This window comes from Rhipicephalus microplus, chromosome 7, assembly GCF_043290135.1.
Source record: "Rhipicephalus microplus isolate Deutch F79 chromosome 7, USDA_Rmic, whole genome shotgun sequence".
NCBI lineage: Eukaryota > Metazoa > Arthropoda > Arachnida > Ixodida > Ixodidae > Rhipicephalus > Rhipicephalus microplus.
The window spans coordinates 83,320,927-83,338,234 of NC_134706.1; the positions used below are offsets into that span (position 1 = coordinate 83,320,927).

At 44.7% G+C, this 17,308-nt stretch overlaps 1 long non-coding RNA gene across 2 annotated transcripts in view; it reads left to right on the forward strand.

Annotated features, from left to right (window-relative positions):
• Nucleotides 1-17,308, forward strand: part of LOC142767527 (uncharacterized) — a 78,831-nt gene that overhangs the window by 23,617 nt on the left and 37,906 nt on the right. For both annotated transcript variants that reach the window (XR_012884956.1, XR_012884955.1), the window contains exons 3-4: nucleotides 8,500-8,691; nucleotides 14,501-14,606. This is a non-coding gene — a long non-coding RNA (uncharacterized LOC142767527). The remainder of the gene's footprint in view (nucleotides 1-8,499; nucleotides 8,692-14,500; nucleotides 14,607-17,308) is intronic.

Consider the following 17,308-nt stretch of genomic DNA (forward strand, 5'->3'; position numbering starts at 1 on the left):
TTTATTTTCTTACTTATTGATGCGAAAGAACAACTGCTTCCACTTGCTTGCAGTCTGCTTCGTCTTTATCATTATCAGCGCTTCTCTCTCAAAACTGTTGAAAGCCGATGAGTGTGACGAATTTTTTTGGACAGGAAAATCTGGTTTAGGGCGCCCTTTCTCAGCGTATTGAAGTGTCATTCAAATTCGTGGTATTAATATGGTTTGAGACAGGTCATAGTTTGTGACAAAAGTAGAGGAAGAGGAATTTTATTGGTTCGGCCTATGTTCGCCTCCATCGCCGATCATCGCCTGATCTCGCCTGTGAATAAACGTGTTGAAACGCAACCTAAGCGTAACAGTTTTATAGTGGAGGTGCTGGGTTTCTAACCAAGCAACATGGTTCTGCAACAACCTCAGCTACGCCGAAGCCGCCGCATTGCTGGGCTACCCGTTACCACTGGCGGTCGCAATGTTTCACGGTGAAGACGGAACCCTGAACCCCGCTGCTGACAGCATTGCGCCACCAGTTCCAGCGACGCCTTTACCACCGACTTCAGTCGCGGCTGGTTTTTGGCAGCGTCAGCATCTGATACAGCCTCTTCCTTTTGGGGGCAAATCTGGCGAGGACGTGGACTAGTGGCTCAAACATTGAAGGCGGGTGAGAAACTATTACTCTTGGGGCGCGGCAGCTCAGTTGACTAACGTGGTGTTCTTCTTGAGGGACATGGCGCTCACATGGTATGAGAATCATGAGGACGCCCTCACAACGTGGGAACATTTCGTGTCCGAAATGAAGGAGGGTTTCGGGGACACCAATGCAAAGAAGAAGCAAGCCGAAGAACCACTGCTGCAAAGAGCCCAGGTATAAGGCGAAACGTGCACGATGTATATCGAGGTGATCCTGAAACTATGCGAGGCCGTTAACTCTTGCATGTCCGAGAGGTAAAAAGTCGGTCACCTATTCAAGGGCATCGCAGAGGACGTTTATCACTTTCTTATCAGCAAAGACAGCATTGGTACAGTAGCCGATGTCATACGGCACTGTCGCACTTTTGAGACGCTGAAGATGAGGCGTATTGCAACAAAATTTGGTCGATTACCTAATGTGACCACGGCAGTGAATGTTGACAACTATGCACCTTCTGATCTTGTGTCTACAATACGCGAGATCGTGCGTGAAGAATTTAGTCGACACACTCGCGCGACGCCTTGTGAAGCTACACCCTTGCCGGTTCCCGACCAGCATCAACATCCTGTTTCAATTGCTGCAGAAGCATCGCGGAGTTTGACCACGTTTCTGGCACACCACCGAGGCCGCCGCGCAGTTACTACCAAGACACCAGGCACCAGCGCCGCTTCAGTTACCCTCGACAGCTGGCTGCCGACTATCAGAACCCGAACGAATGCGCACCTGTGTCACCACGCCCTCGCGATGCTTTCCAAAATGCATATCGTCAACCTCCTGTCTGCTACAGCTGTGGTGCTCCAGGACACATTGCTCGGTTTTGTCGTCGGCAGAGAAAAATGACATCGAGATACGAGCCATCATCAAGACTTCCTCGCGGTGACCACAGTTATGACGATCCTTGGTGGACCACGTATCCTAATAGCACCCTACAACACGAGAGCCGGCGTGGAATCTCCCTCGCTTCTGACCGTACCTTGACACTTCTGCCTGGCCGAACGCGCCGCTCTCCTTCACCTCTACGGCGGCGGTCACCACCACCACGACCACCGGGAAACTAGCTGGCGCAGCTACATTTCGAGCATGGTTAGCAGGACGCTATGATCACATGAACAACAAGAATTAATCCAACTATTACAACAACAGGAGTCGGTATTTGACTTCGGCGAAAAGATAAAGCAAATATCTTTACCATGTTCTCGATCGCAGCATACCATTGACACAGGCTTTGTCCATCCGGTTCGGACAAAACTTTACAGGGTGTTGTCATCCGAGTGGAAAGATATAGCTGAACAAGTTCGAGAAATATTGCAGAAGGGTGTTATTGAAGAGTCATGCAGCCCATGGGCAGCACCTGTGATTTTGATCCGCAAGAAAAACGCTTCCTGGAGGTTTTTTTGCGATGATGCTAGACAATTGAATGCCTTCACTAATGAGGATGTATATCCGCTGCCTCACATTGATGACTTCAATTACTGTATAAATTTTGCTTTATAATTTTCTTCACTCGATCTACCATCAGCATATTGGCAGATGCCCATTGTACCCTGCTAACACGGAGAAAACGGCATTTGTGACACTCGATGGACTATATCAGTTCAATGTGATGCCATTTGGGCTATGTAATGCCCCGCAACTTTCGGAATATTTGTAGACTCGATCCTTCGTGGACTGAAATGGGAAATCTGCTTGTGCTATCTGAACAACATTTTCATTTTTGGGTGCATATTTGAAGAACATAATGTTTGTTTAAGCCTCGTTCTGGACTGTGTGGAAAAGGCTGGCTTGGTCTTTAACTCCAAGAATAGTCGGTTTTGTGAATGGCAGGCCTTGATCCATGGCCATTAAGTAGATAAAGATGGGGTCCAGCCTGACCGCCGGAAAATTGAAGCTGTCAGCGCCTTTAAGCAACCCACCTCTGTAAGAGAACTTCGCAGCTTTCTCGGGTTATGTTCTTATTTTTGATGCTTCATGTCTAAATTTGCGAACGTCGTTTACTCATTGACCAGCCTCTTGCATAAAGGCAGTGCATTCAACTGGACTTCTGAATGTGAGGCGGCGTTCAAATTTCTGCTCAAACTCAAATTTCTGCTGACATCAGAGCCGATTCTCCGTCATTTTGACCCATCTGCTTCTATGGAAGTACACAGAAACGCTAGCGGTATTGGCATCGGAGGCGCTCTTGTTCAGCATCATAATGACGGAAAGCGTGTCGTTGCCTATACAAGTCGTTCCTTCCGCAAGGCTGAAAAGAGAACACTATGACCAAACAAGAATGCTTCGCAGCCGTATTTGCTATTCAGAAGTTTCGTTGTTACCTGTGTGGGTGTCCTTTCACGATTGTAACAGACCATAATTTCCTATGCTGGCTCGTTACTCTCCGAGACCTTTCTGGACGCCTTGCACGCTGGGCTCTACGCCTCCAGGAATTTCAATTTAATGTTGCATACAAAAGTCGACGGCGTCATACCGGCGCAGATTGTATTTCTCGCCTTCCATTGTCTACGACCGACGACAATACAGACACGTTCGACAACTGCTTTGTTACTTTTTCACGTGCATTTCCAGATGTCACCACGTTCCAGCGGGAACAGCGCAATGACTTGACTTTAGACTCTATTCGCCACTGTCAGAAGCCCCAAGGGCAGTGGTCGCTTTTGTCTTCGCGATGGACTCTTGTACAAGGTCAATTTTTCGGCAAATGGTGCGCGGTATTTGCTTGTGGTTCCCCAAAGCCTGCGTTACGACGTCCTCCTATTCATGCTTGATGACTCGACGCCAGGTCATCTTGGATTCATCCACAGTTCGCATCGAACTCGAGAGCGCTTCTACTGGCCTAAAATGCGACAATGTACGAAGCAATACGTCTCCAGCTGCGACAAATGCCAGCGCCGCAAACGTCCTACAAGTAGCCCGCATGGCCTCTTTCGCCCTATAACGACGACCACAACACCTTTCGAAAAAGTTGGTATCGACCTGCTAGGACCATTTCCGCGGTCTTGCAACAACAACCGCTGGATCATAGTCTGCATCAATCACCTTACCAGATATGCGGAAACCGCTGCGATTACATCTTCCACAGCGGGTTCCGTCACCTCTTTCCTGTTACTAGTCATCGTTCTTTGCCATGGTCCACCTCGTGTCATCATCAGTCCTCGCAGTCGCCAGTTCGTCGCCGACAATCTAGAGGAATTGCTTCGTCTTTGCACTTCACAGTTTCGATATTCAACGCTATATCATCCCCAGACGAATGGTTTTGTTGAACGAACAAACCGCATGCTTACTAATATGCTGGCTATGGATGTATCCTCGAATCACAAGAACAGGGTTGAGATTTCGCCATTTATTATCTATGCTTATAATTCAGTGAAGCACGAAACCACGGACTTCACTCCATTCTAACTATTCTAAGCTCGACAATTACGCAGCTGCCTCGATACAATACTTCCATTCGAGCTCCATACGGACAATTCAGTTGCTCGAACACTGTAACAAGCTGAAGAAGCCCACGAAATTGCTCATGTTCGCACACTGGCAAATCAAGATTGCTTCAACAATGTCATGACAACGTTTTATTTGAAAAAGGGGATCTCATGTGCTTGTCGATCCCTCAGCGAAAACGTTACTTATGCCAGAAATTCTTAGCGCACTATGTTGGTCCATTCGTTATCGTAAATCGCCTGAGTGACTTGACCTACGTGGTGGCATGCTTGACGTCAGCTGATCGTTGGTCAAGCCAAACACAGTTGGTGCGTGCAGCTCATCTCAAGCAGTTCCATCTTAGAATACGCCGATGATTCGCCTCGCCCAGCGGGCTCCGTCTGTAAACCGGGGAAGGATACAGTATGAGCCAGGTCATGGTTTGGGCAAAAGTAGTGGAAGAGGAAGTTAGTTGGTTCGGCTTATGTTCACCATCATCGGCGAACATAAGCCGAATCAACTGACTTCCTCATATATATATATATATATATATATATATACACGCCATCGTTAACATCAAGGAATGGACCATAATAACGGCGACTAAGATGACGATTGAACAAAAGCTCAACTGGTTGTTGCCTTTCGGCCATCGTGGTTCAAGAATACTGTGTACTGCATGTACAATCTGTAAATATGTTGCTACTCCCTTCCTGCTCTCACCCCGTGACATTTGGGGGTGGTGCGGGGTAACAAGACAGAGCTACGTAGCGGCCGACGCTTTGTTTCTTCCACGATGGCACAAGAAGGTCCGGCTCAAGCTCCCGCAGCGGCCACTGCAACGACGACAGTTGTTCTGCCCCAGATGAAAGACCCTGGCATGTTCTGCGGGACCGACAACGTCGGCATCGAAGAATGGTTGCCGCTCTACGAGCGAACAAGCAGGAATTATCGCTGCGACGAAACCCTCATGCTGCCGAACATCCTGAAAGGGACAGCCAAAGTATGCTTTGAGAACCACAAAGCGGAAATTGGCAGCTGGGATGCATACAAAGAAAAGATGCGTGCACTGTTCGGCAAATCCACAGGCAGGAAGACAGCGGCCAAGAAGGAACTGGCATCTCGCACTTAAACGTCATAGGAGTCGTACCTGGCTTACATACAGGACGTGCTCGCCCTTTGCCGCAAAGCAGACGACGGCATGGAGGAGTCAAAGAAGGTAGCACACATATTAAAAGGCATTGCTGATGATGCGTTAATTTGCTAATTTGCAAGAACTGTGACACAGCAGATGTCATTATTCGAGAGTGCCAGTGTTTTTGAGGTCGCCAAGAACCTACGCATTTCCAATCAGTTCGCTCGACTTCTCAACACCACAGCAACATGGTCATGCGAATACATGCCTGTACTAAGGCGCCGCTGACTGGAGAGCATGTCAGGAAGATCATCCGTCGAGAACTTGAAGCTATGTCTCCTGCTTCATCTTTCTCTCGTGCCTGTGAGCCCAGCTCCCAAATGGTGCGTTTAGTGCATTCCATCGTTCGCGAAGAGCTTTCGAACGTTATCCTGGAATCTGTGTGCACCGCCACCCCCTTCCGACCAACTGACCGTCGTCCGCCAGTTTCCTACGCCCAAGGCCAGAGGCTGATAGCGCACTCTCGCCATCCCGCTGAGTGGTGTACTGCTGATGACCTGCCCATTTGCTTTATCTGCCATCGTGTTGGTCACATGGCCCGCAATTGCAATAGCTAGTTGTATTGACGTCAGCCTTCCTATGGCTACAACCGTCACGCAGAGGCAAATGATGTCCACTTCGGAACTTGCCACGAGTTGCCTCCGCCAGCCGGTGGTGATGGTTCGTCGACGGTGAGTTGTCGGTCACCATCCCCTCCCGCCCAATAGTCCCGCTCAGCGCTGTCTCGTGGCCCATCGTCTCGCTCACCCCAATTTCGCCATACTCCTTCGCCGACTGCACATCTGGCTTGGAAAAACTAGGCGATGCAGCTCCCAGAGGTGATGCTGCATCGACGATTCGTCGGCCAAATCCTCTGACTATGCCGACACGACGCAACCTCATAGACGTTAAAGTAGACAGTGCACTTGTTGTTGCCCTTGTAGACACCGGGTCCCCAATTTAGGTGATGAACTCGGAGTTTCGCCGCCGCCTTAAAAAGGTTTTAACACCACCCACAGTGCCGCTCATTAAAGTCGCCGACGGTGGAACTTTTTCTGTGCTTGGGGTGTGCTCCACACGTGTTAGTGTTGCTGACCGCTCCACAACTTTGCTTTTTGCCGTGCTCGAGAAGTGCTCTCATAAACTCATCCAGGGCATGGACTGTCTTGCCGCGCACCCTGCCTTACTTGACTGTGGGATAGGCTTGCTTGAGCTTGACCTACCTTATTACTATGACACTACAACTTCACCTCAACCGCGTTTATGTTCTGTCGAGTACATTCGCCTAGTGCCCCAAGCCGTCACCTGTGTAACCATGAGGTCTTTTCCTCCGGTACCCGACGGTGAATATGTGCTGGCACCGATTTTGGATGTGTTATTAGACAGAAATGTTGGCCTTCCTCATACACTGTTGACAATTACGAATAATGTGGCATCGCTACCGATACTGAACTTCAGCTGGTGCGCTCAAGTTGTTACAGATGGCATGGCTCTAGCCAACGTATCTTTCATCAGTGAACATTCTGTTTCTGCATTCATAGCAGAAGCTCTTTTGCCCGCTACCTCTTTATCGTTTGCCCACGACCTCTTTATCGCGTGTCACATGCAGAGCGACAAGTCATCCAACGTGAAGTTGAATAAGGGCTCAAAAAAGACGTCATTGTACCATATTGCAGTCTCTGGGCCTCACCAGTCGTTGTAGGGAAAAAGAAGGATGGCAGCTGGCGCTTCTGTGTCGACTACCGTCACTGAAACAAGGTCACACGCAAGGACGTCTACCCACTGCCAGGGATTGACGACGCCCTCGACTGCCTGCACGGGTCTGCCTACTTCTCCTCTATCGACCTGCGTTCGGGATACTGACAGATTTTCGTCGACAAATCAGACCGTGAAAATACTCCATTTGTTAAACCGGATAGACTTTTCCAGTTTAAGGTAATGCCCTTTGGCTTATGCAATGCTGCGGCTACAGCTGAGAGGATGATAGACTCCATGCTACGTGTGTGTGTTTGTGTGTGTGTGTGTGTGTGTGTGTGTGTGTGCGTGCGTGCGTGTGAGTGCGTGCGCGCACGCACGCACCACTCGCGAAAGAGTTAGTACGCCAATGTCTTGTGGTTAAGAGCTCTAAATACTTCTGATTGAAGTGGCTCACAGACAGTGGCTGCCCATTTAGTGACCAGCAAAAACAATCCTGATAATCCTCATGTAAATTCAGTATGATTTTCAGTGGTTTGTGCATGAGACAGCCTGATACTTATCGCTCTTAAATAGGAGCCGCATTTCATCAACTGAAATGAAAAGCGAAATAGTTAGGACATCGAATAACAATGTCCGTCGTATACACATGCAATTCTAAGGTCTTTTCTTTTAACTGCAAAAAGTCATGCAACTCTGAAATCTTTTCTTTTTACTGGTAAAAGTTGTGGTATTTTTACTGTAATTGCACATTTGCACCAGATTAAGCGAGCACTGTGACTGCATGCATAGAATCAGAATAACGTGCCTTAGCCCTCTATGAATCCTGATATGGTCATTCTGCGAAAAACTATTATATGTATACTGATTCATTAAAAGGCGCGCTCGTGTACCTCAAACGCCATGGGAATGATTCAGACATACGTTTTCTCTCATTGATGATGAGGAAGGGACGTTGTAAGACCTATGTTGCTTTTTATCGTTGTATTAGGTACGCTAAGCTTCTAGTCTTAATAAACAGAGCAACTACAGGCGCGTACAGATTCAAAGAACTAGCTCTTTCATATAAGGTAGTAGCCTGTCCACAGACCAACTATTTTGGTCTCTTGTATTCGACATGCTGGTATAGGAACGGCACCAGTTGCTTGCCCAATGCACAAAACCTTAAATGAAAAATATCACTAATAAAACTGATCAATAGAAACATAAGAAGACACCACGACTCACGACTGGTGCGGCTTCGTCATCTTCTTTTTGCGTATTTAACTTAATAGTACGAAAAGAGTATAATTCGATGAAGATTGCTTTAAAGCAAACGTTACCGCATACAAACCTAATTACATTCTTCAAACTACGCTATTTTTATAATTATAAAAATAAAATTAATTATAAAGAAATAATTTTATAAATAATTATAAATAAATAAATTATAAACTACCGTGGTTAACCACGGTAGTTTTTATTTCTTTAGTTGATGAAATGAACCTTACTATACGCAGACTATTTTCTTTCAAAATCATTTCTTCTTGCTTTTTTTACGTAGATCCTTGCCCCTATAAGCATCAAGTCCCAAGAGCCTGTGGCAGTGCAGGCATACGGGAATCTACTTGTCCTGGAGTTGGGAGACCGTGGTGCGATCACTACAATTATGAATCTTTCAGGAAGCGCCCTTGCGGCTGCATGGATGGAACATGTCGACACAGGAACAAGAGCTGCGTTTTATGCAGCGAATGTGGTGTGTGTCGCTTTTGTATTTCTCTGGATATGCAGTGATATATCGCTATAACATGACCACAAGCCATTGGTTTGTGCTCAAGACATTGTGCCTATACCACTGTATGTATAGAGCGTGTTTCTATTGCTTTCGGTGTTTGTTCGTGTGTTGGGAATTATTCGGCTCATTTGCAAATTTGAATTCTCACTTGCAGTCGTCTGCCGTTCTGCAGGCTGAAGTCGTTATGGCTGAAAAGTCCGATGTTAACTAGTGGTCATCATACTTCCAGCTAGCTGTTAATAACGTTACAGGGCACTTTATGCGAGGCTTCGGTAAAAAATACTCTTTAGGAATAACCCACCAACGAGTCCTTGTCAACGGAAGAAACATAATGGCAACTTTTGCTTACAATTGGAAAACAATTTTTTGTATTCGAGACAGAGAATAAACATTTCTTTTTAAATGCGATGCATTTCTTAGCGAACTTTGGTGACTTTGATCGTGTCTATCTATCTATCTATCTATCTATCTATCTATCTATCTATCTATCTATCTATCTATCGTTCCGCCTAAAACTTTAAGCTCTCCTGGCCATCTCAATATTGGTATGAATACCTAAATTGGTACAGCATAACATGACCATATGGCAAGCATAATTAACTAGTCGTAACAGAAACATCATGACATACATGTCATAATTCACTTTAAGGTCTTTCTGTTCTTGCGGTGGTTTCGTTCACATGACATTTTGCGAAACTGGTATGTTAGGACATGACTGCATGGCGAACACAAGCGACACACCCTAACGTGAAAATCGTGATATGCGTGTCATGTAACAACGTGACTACATGCCACACTCATGATGCGCCCGCGGTCGTTTCGCTAAATTCTCATATACAAAATTTTGCATTACGGAACGTGAATGGATGACGAAGGTATGTGACTGATGCAAACTTGATAATCATGAGATGTGTGTCATGTAAAACATGGCTACATGCCACGCTCATGAAGCGCTCGTAGCCGTTTCGCCAGCGTCATATACACCAAATTTTGTATTATGGGACGTGATAGGATGACAAAGATATGTGACTAATGCAAACATGATAATCATTCAATATTCATCGTGTAACAAGATGACTACATGCTACGCTCATCATGCAGTTGCAGCCGTTTCAATAGCTTCGCATGTACTGAATTCAGTATTACGGGACGCGTACGAGCCACATAGGCTAATGACGCGTCCAAGCATGATAATCACTACATGCGTGTCATGTAACAACATGACTACATGCCACACTCATGATGCACCCGCGGCCGTTTCACGTGTGCCAAATTTTGATTTTACGTCACGTCAATATACGACAAAGGTATGTGACGGGTGCAAACATGACAATCATGAGATGCGTGTCATGTAAGAAGACGACCACATGCCACACTGAAGGTGCCAATAAAGTTCGACGTGACCAGCCGCGCGTGCGCACCGGCGTTCGTTTCGCCACGTCACGCTGGTGATGCCATGCCAGACGCCGATCTGCCAGCCATATACTCGCAGGCGCGCGACGCGCTGCGTTGCTTGGACGCATGCGCACTAGAGCGCGCCCGGCGTCTCTCAGCACAAAGAAAGGCAGACGCAGTGCTGTCTGGGTAACGTCATCGGCAGGAAATGCAGCAGGTCGCCTTTCACGCCGGTTGCCACTGAGCCGCGCTGACGGACGCTGGTTGCGCCGGTCACGCCTGGCGTCAGACTATAGAGCGCTCGCGTTTTGCAAGTGAAGCGTTACTGCGCCTAGCGTGCGCGGGCGTCAACATTACGTCAGAGTATATCGGGCCTTTTATGATGCGCTCGTGGCTGTTTCGCTAGCTCCACATATACCAAATTTGTGGTTACGTGACATCAATATATCACGAAAGAATATGGTGTAAACGTGACAATCTTGACAGCGTGTCATGTAACAGCATGACAACATATCACGCTCATGATGCTTTCCCGGGCGTTTCGATAGCTCTACATGTACCAAATTTGTTATCACGTGAAGTGAATCGATTGCGAAAGTAAATGACACGTCCAATCATGGTAATCATGACATGAAAGTCATGTACAGCATAATTCACCTCTGCCTCGTAACGTTGTGCTGATTTTAAAGTGACACAATATTATTCCTCATTTGTGCTTCGCATATCATCGATTGCCACTGTACGTAGGATCTGCAATTTTTTTCGGCAAGCGCCAGTTCTTAAGCCACCAATATTGGTAATTACGTATCTCAAGCAGTGTTCGTCGTCCTTCTTTACGACCTTCAAGGTCTAGCGGAAAATTTTCACAGTAGTAAATAGTGTTTATTCATTTATTTATTTATTCATTTATTTATTTCTTTATTTATTTTTTATTTATTGATTTGAGAATACCTTACAGGCCCCTTAAGAGGCATAGCTGTTCTGTAACAAAAATTTTTAATTATAATATGCCCTCTTACAGTCCCGACTAATCGGTTTGGTTGTCCGGTCATCAATAACTTCATACAGGGTGGACAAACCAAGACCTCTGGCATCTAGCGATGAAATATAGGCTGAAATCTACGCCCATCGCAGGATTCTTCAAGAGGGTTGATCTCACCAAGCCTTAATAACGAATCACTACATTGTATTAATTTTTTCATCAGAAGGAAGACATAGTTGCACCATGTGAAATTATGTAAAGATGTTTTTAGTTAATGTCACAGAGTTTCATCTAATATTACCTAAACAGTATTCTGGCGCTGCCATCGTGTACCCTCATGAGAATAATGGGAAGTACAAGCTTTGGATTGGATCGCGTTAGCCAGTGAACTGTCTACGGATCTTTTTCTAGAGCGTCAGTTTCATTCTTCAAGTAGAATGGGTAGTGGAGTGGGCGCAAAAGACCGAAGCTGCGCCTTTGTTGTTCAAAGAAGCTTAAAACGGCTAGGCCTCACAATTCACCGCAACCCTGTAGCTTTACAAGTGGTGTTTTACAGTTCATGCGAAGCGTCATCCACTTACCGCTGCGCATAGATGTAGCGTCTCATGCCAGTGTAGGATATTACATGGAGTTCTCGTTTGTTGTTAGTGCGTCTTGCCAAAACTCATGGAAATCAACTGCAAAACGACGGCGACTCGTAGTACACGCACCGCGACGCTCGTCTGACTCGACTTCACAACAAAAAATTGGCCCCGTATCTACATGTGAATCTGCAAGTGTCAACGAAAGGCAATAGTCTTGCGTGTGGAGAGATTGAAAAAAACAATTACTTGATGTCCTGCGCCAGAAAATTGGTGAATGGTGTTCCGGAGGCGCTGCGTTAGAGTACCTCGAGCTTGTAGCGGAAGCGAATGAACCCATCAAGTCATGTAACACGTGAGACATGAGTGCCATCTGGCAGTTTTCCTAGAAAACAAAGACGGGTGTGCGCACCTGTTTCAGAAGTGATAAGGTGTGGAACCCAAGGTGACGGGTAGGTGCCACCACCGTCCCGTCTTAGCAAACTGTTGGTGCAAGCGTTGCATGGTCAGCGCTTTTCGTGCAAGCGTTGCTTGGTCAACGCAGCGTGATAAGCGCTATGGTCCTGAAAATTACATATGTATGCCTTTTCTAGTAAAAGAGGCACATGCAGAATATATACGTGTTGTTATAGTGCCCCAGACATGCGCAAAAATTGCTTTTAAATTGACAATCGCACGAGTATGAACGCACAATCTGAAGCAACATTGGGGGGTGCTGCGTATGAAATCGGCCGTTTCAAGTACCCAATGCCATTAGGAGTGAAAAAACAGACAAATTTACAGACAGACAGACCAACATCTTTGGTCGAAGGTCGCCAACATAGACTATCGTCTTTAAAAGAAGTGCGCTGGAGACAAGCCAATCTGGCATTTGGCATCGCAGAAGACGAAATGTTAAGTGTTCCTCATTTAATACTGTGTTGTTATTTTCATAAATAGATATTTCGTATTTTCGATGACAAAAAATGTTTGTTTTGAAATGTTGCAAAAAATAATTCATTACATCTTGACGCCAAATCTGGAACGCAATGGCAGAGCAATGCAAACCCTGGTAGTTTAACTTGTCCAGGTTTCACTTCTACCGCCTAGTCACAACAACCTTTTGCAATAAAGTTTGGGTACTAAAAATTAAAGCAAGTTTCAATTAAACACAACTTTATATAACGTCGTTTTACACTCAGCAAACAAGCGTCACTAGTCTCAAGAACGTGATCCATCAGAGGCAGATCTGAAGCCTGTACTTCCCATGATTCTCGTGGGGCTACAAGCAGCGCTGAAGGAGCCTGCGTAGAGACACGTGGCAGATTCCCCTCTAGGTATTATTGTATAAAACTTTATGGTTAATGTAATGGTTCTGAAAAGCTGCCCAAAATGGTGTTATACTTGTTCCTAGGAGTGATGTCGTATATCTAAATATTGGTTGCACTTCGTTTAATTGCATTCCACCCGAGGGCGCATTGACTTACAAGTCAGTGCTTAAGGCCACTCCACACCTTCGTTCATATGCCGAAGCAGTCATCACCCTAATACAAATCATTATACGGTCCCTTCACCACCATCCATCACCACTCATAGCTAGCTGTATTCCCTGAAATAAAAACTACCTAAGCAAACAGGTTTTTATATTAAACCAATGCATCCTAAATAAACAGTGGAGTAATGCCGAAGCAGTGTTTTGCATTAATTTTTCATTTTATACTAATAAACATTTCGGGAGGTGTGCTGAAATTTATTGTGCTGCGATAAGTATTTCTGCTGAACAAATTCCCCAGATAGGTGCCGAAAAGTGTGGTTTTACCTGCCTCTCGCTGTTGTCGCTGTTCTGCTGTTCTCGCTGCTCTGCGAGAAGGGGTTATGCTGTACTCACTGTTGTGCGAGAAGTGCTTATGCTTTTCTACGTGTTATGTCTAAGGTGTGTACAATCATTATTTATTTTTGGAGCATAAAAGAGACCCCTAAATGTTCGTTAAATAGACAGCATATTTTAATGAAGCCCACAACTTGCTCAGAAATATAGAGCCTAATATTACCGCATTATAGCCCTCGTCAAGGACTATGTTGGTAGTGTTTCAGAATCTCTATGATTGTCACAACCACAAGACTATTCTTAAACATGCTGTATAATTAAATCATTCTGGAAATGATGCTTAAGAATTTAAAAAGAATGTTAATTCGGGAAGGCTGGATGAACATGCAAAAATATTCTGTCCCTTTATTCAAGACAATAATTAAGCCACCCTTGATTGCAAAACATGCTGTAGACTCGTCACAGGAATCCATTGTATAAAAACTAAATGAAAGGTTCTGTGCTTTGTTGTTTAAAAAATGTTTCTTATGATTTTCGATAGCTACTCATATTAATATACAATGTATAACTGTCTCGAGAGAGTCACGCTGAATCTTTTTATAAAAGTGGTGGAATCAATGTTCCTCGTTAAAGAGGTGCGCTTACTCTTCAAGAGACACATGCGCCACGCGGCTGGGCTAAAGAGAGTCAAATTGAATATCTCCTGAGAATTACACACGAGAGCGTTACATATGTGGGAACGAACAGTCAAAGGAGACATTTTTTTCTTAGACATCGTTATCACGAGTCCCTAGTTATTTTTAGGCAACACTCTGCTCTTCCGCCTATTATTGACCTCATCCATGAAACCGTGAACTTCATAGTAGGCCTGTCATGTTTCTTGTTTTTTGGGGCATAAAAGAAAATGTTATAAATAGGATAAGCTTACTGATAGAAAAAAGATAATATTTTCCGTACAGTTTGAATAAACATGTACTACTATGTCTTGCCCTGAATTCCTTACAGATAATTGCCATCACAGAGGGAAGGATCTTCCGCGGAATAAGTACACATTTTTTTACCAATACTGTGAAAAGGCGATTTGTTCTTTTGGTAAACTTGTTGTGCATCGGTAAGTTAGGAAAGTATATCTTCGTTGCAGCAGTTCTACATTGGGTGACATGCCGCACGGCTCAATATATTTAGTGGTATATATGACCTACTCTATGAAAATCCACCCGCTTTCATACGTATGTCCATGTGGCAACGCTTTCCTTTCTGAACCCGCAAACTGCTCAGCGCATGTTTGCTAGCGACCGCTTATTTTAACAGCTCCTACAGGGCTCCACCCATCCCCGTCACTACCACGAATTACGACAAGACCTTAGACTGAAAATCACATGTGGGTGCTTGCACGTTAAAGGAATGTTATACGGTGTGTTTCAAGGTGTGTGTGCAAAATCGTTTAGAAAGTCATGGTAATGCGATATTTGTTTGGTGCCTTCACAACTTTTTCTTCTGAAGCAGCAGTCGTGTTAAGGTGGCTAAAACTATTAGGTGTGACAGCAATAAGAAGGTTAATTAATCAACTTTTGAACTAGGGTGATGACGATAATATTATGTGGGATTTAATTTCTCAAAACCACCACATAATTGAAAGATGTCATGGTGGAGGGCTCCAGAAATTCGAACCACAAGGGTTCCTTTAACGGGCAACCAAATCTGAGCACACGGACCCTTAGCATTTTCCCCTCCATCGAAAATGCAGCGCAACCTTCGGATCAGCATCCAAATACCTTCACCACTAAACCACCGCCGCAGGTCAAAATTTAGACAAGGAGGTTAGGTCATTCTGTCCCTAGAGACATTGAAATGCTTCATACAAAGAACCGTCAGCAGCTTGAATATATCTAAAATATAATAATAGAGCAGCTTCGGGCTAGTAATGCCAAGCCGGAATGAGGTGTGGTGCTGCACAGCCTTCATTGTCTCCCGTCGGCTTGCTCTTTTTTTTTGTCCTCGTTCTTCTTTTGTTTTTCAGTGCTTATATTTTTCTAGATATTCCCGTCTTTGTCCTAATATTTCGATTCTCTCTCTTTCTCACTGGCTTTATTTTTCTATTTTTGATATGTGGTTTGTGTTGTTTGTTTTTTTTACCCATAGTAGTAATGTGCGCGCTTGGTAACATCATCAAGGCGCTCAGATGAACAAGAGGACGAGGCCTCCTTTTTGGCGCTAGTGCGCAGTTAGAATGCGACAGTTGGTTAGGCTATATGTAGTTTTGCCTGCGTTAACATCATCATTAAGGTGCTCGAAGATTAGGAGGAGGAACACTCCTATATGGTGCGCGCGATCGGCCAATTTTCTCGCTAAGGTAAAGATGGTTTGTCTGCGTAACGACAAGTGAGCACGACAACATAGACAGCTTGGCCGCATATAGTGCTCCGCACTTACAACAATATGTGTTAGTAACTGAGAAATAATGAAACTTATTCAAATTTGCCGACAAACCGAAAGGCGGAAAAAACTCAACTGCCATAGTAATATATATAAGTGAAGAAGTGCATACTTAAAGCTCGTTTTTCCGTGTTCCACACATTAATGATATCTATATGTAACAGCATTTCTCTGTCAGATATATATATATATATATATATATATATATATATATATATATATATATATATATATATATATATATATCATCATCATCACCCTGACTACGTCCACTGCAGGACAAAGGCCTTTCCCATGTTCCGCCAGGTAACCCGGTCCTGTGCTTGCTGCTGCCAATTTATACCCGCAAACTTCTTAATCTCATCTGCCCACCTAATCTTCTGTCTCCCCCTAACCCGCTTCCCTTCTCTGGGAATCCGGTCAGTTACCCTTAATGACCAGTGGTTATCCTGTCTACGCGCTACATGCCCTGCCCATGTCCATTTCTTCTTCTTGATTTCAGCTATGATATCTTTAACCCCCGTTTGTTCCCTAATCCACTCTGCTCTCTTCTTGTCTCTTAAGGTTACACCTACCATTTTTCTTTCCATTGCTCGCTGCGTCGTCCTCAATTTAAGCTGAACCCTCTTTGTAAGTCTCCAAGTTTCTGCTCCGTAGCTAAGTACCGGCAAGATACAGCTGTTATATACCTTCCTCTTGAGGGATAGTGGCAATCTACCTGTCATAATTTCAGAGTGCTTGCCGAATGTGCTCCACCCCATTCTTATTCTTCTAGTTACTTCAATCTCGTGGTTCGGCTCTGCGGTTATTACCTGCTCTAAGTAGACATAGTCTTTTTTTACAACTTCAAGTGCACTATTACCTATCTCGAAGCGCTGCTCCTTGCCGAGGTTGTTGTACATTACTTTCGTTTTCTGCAGAATAATTTTAAGACCCACCTTTCTGCTCTCCTTGTCTAACTCCGTAATCATGAGTTGCAATTCGTCCCCTGAGTTACTCAGCAATGCAATGTCATCGGCGAAGCGCAGGTTACTAAGGTACTCTCCATTAACTCTTATCCCTAACTGTTCCCTATCTAGGCTTCTGAAAACCTCCTGTAAGCACGCGGTAAATAGAATTGGGGAAATTGTGTCCCCCTGCCTTACACCCTTCTTGATTGGTATTCTGTTGCTTTCTTTATGAAGCATTATGGTAGCAATTGATCCCCTGTAGATTTTTTCCAGAATGTTAATATATACTTCATCTACGCCCTGATTCCGCAGTGTTTGCATGACGGCTGATATTTCTACTGAATCAAACGCCTTCTCGTAGTCTATGAAGGCTATGTATAGTGGTTGGTTATACTCTGAAAATTTCTCTATTACCTGATTGATAGTA